The 2,500-nt window shown below is 22.0% G+C and overlaps 1 protein-coding gene across 3 annotated transcripts in view; it reads left to right on the top strand.

The window, feature by feature from the left end:
- LOC137656775 (uncharacterized) overlaps window positions 1–2,500 on the top strand; it is a 208,978-nt gene that overhangs the window by 94,280 nt on the left and 112,198 nt on the right. The gene's annotated exons all lie outside the window — the stretch shown is intronic.

Here is a 2,500-nt window from a genome sequence, read left to right as displayed (position 1 = left end):
GTTTTGCTTGTGGAGGGAGTTGATGCTAAATATTTGGCATAGTTTTTTGTTTTTGGCATAGTGGGAATTTATCTATTGGAAAAAAAGTTCCTGGGCAGTTGCTTGTTCAAACTGTTGTTTACTTCTATGATGAAAAAAAAAATGAAGAAAAACTTATCCTCAAATGATGAATGAAAAAATAAAGTGTAGGTGGTTATGAAAAATATTTGCCCTTTTTTTTGGGGGGGGGGTGGGCACTGGATAATTAGCCATTGGAAAATAAGATTCCTGGGCAGATAGTTGTTTGAATTAGGGTTTACTTTTATTAGGAAAGAACAAAATGGAAGAATAACCTATCGTGATATTTCACGGGAAAGTAATTGCTAAATATTTTACATTATTTTTTAAATAAAGATTCCTGGACAGATAGTTGTTCCAATCAAATTATTGTTTAGATTTGTTATGAACGAACAAAATTGAATAAAATCGTGTGATGACACAAGAAAATCAGTCTATAAATGCCAGTCTTACACACAAAAAGAAAGTTTTTTTTTTTTTTTCAATAGGAAATTCTTCGTACAAATCTACCGCACTCAGCCGTATTTTAGTAAAATACAGGCGACCGTCATTTTACCCTACTTTGTTATTATCTTTTACAGGTTGGTGACTATAATATCGCTCCTATAAGTCAATAAATTAGCTTTTAAAACTGTAAATGCCTGGCAACATTTATTCCAGGATTTGTACCGTTTTTTTACGGCAAATTTTTAACTGTATAATTAAGCCCTTGTCTTTGGCTCTCGAGACAAAGTATTTTCAAATCCTGTATCTTTATACATCAATCATTCAAGTATTGTAATAGCTACAATTGGTATAAAATTAGTAATATATATATATATATATATATATATATATATATATATATATATACAGTATATATATATAAATATATATTAATATATATATTGATATATATATATATATATATATATATATATATATATATATACAGTATATATATATAAATATATATTAATATATATATTGATATATATATATATATATACATATATATACTGTATATATTAATATATATATATAAAATATATATATATATATATATATATATATATATATATATTAATATATATATATATATGTATTTATACATATATATATATATATATATATATATATATATACATATATATACTGTATATATTAATATATATATATATATATATATATATATATAAAATATATATATATATATATATATATATATATTAATATATATATATTAATATATATATATATATATATATATATATATATATATATGTGTGTGTGTGTGTATTTATACATATATATACATACATATATATATACTGTATATAATATATATATATAAAATATATATATATATATATATATATATATATATCAATATATATATATATATATATATATATATAAATATATGTTAATATATATATATATTGATATATATATATTTATTTATATATATTAATATATATGTATTTATATATATATATATATATTAATGTATATATATATATGTATTTATATATGTATTAATATATATATATATATATATATATATATTGATATATATATATATATTATATATATATATATATAATGTGTGTGTGTACATATATATATATATATATATATATATATATATATATTATATATATATATATATATATATATATATATATTATATATATATATATATATAAATCTCTCTCCTGGAATCATTTCTAGCAACCCTGCATGTTGATCTTGAGCTTCAGAGGACACTGTCGAAGAGAAGGTCATTGCAAAACAACAGGTAGCGAGTCATTTTTGTTTGTTGGCAATATTTGCGAATAATTCGCAATTCAACTGTTAATGATTTTGATAGCTTGAGATGTATTTACTACACTGAATATCTGTCTATCTATCTATCTATCTATCTGTTAATTTCGTCGATAGCTTGAAATGTATTCATTGCAAGATAGAAAGAGCCAGATAGATACAGTTGAACAAGCAGATAACTTGTTAAATAGATAGTGAAATAGATTATCTATCTGATAGACTATCTATCTATCTCTTATCTCTCTGGATATATTTATCTCTAGATAGGCAAGTAGATAAATTGATGCAATTGATAGATAGGAAGATAAAATGGTAAATAGGTAGATAGCGAGATAGGTACATAAATTGTTAAATATATAGATAGCGATAGATAAATAGACTATCTAGATAGATAGTTAATAGATAGATAGCCAACGAATTCATAGTATTCCTTCACAATATATTTGGATAAGAAAAAATACAAGAGATTAATAGAAATTCTCTACCGTGAAAAGTTTGTCTACATATTACTCTTCCCAATTTCGGCAAACTCTCTCTCTCTCTCTCTCTCTCTCTCTTCAAAATATTTTTTTTCTCTGATTTCAAGTTTCTAGCGTTTTTATTCTTTCTATTTTCCTAATTTTAAGTTTCCATCGTT

Source organism: Palaemon carinicauda, chromosome 17 (genome assembly GCF_036898095.1).
Source record: "Palaemon carinicauda isolate YSFRI2023 chromosome 17, ASM3689809v2, whole genome shotgun sequence".
NCBI classification, from domain to species: domain Eukaryota; kingdom Metazoa; phylum Arthropoda; class Malacostraca; order Decapoda; family Palaemonidae; genus Palaemon; species Palaemon carinicauda.
Note: the sequence above shows the minus strand (reverse complement) of the source record. Positions and strands in the feature narration are given on the sequence as shown.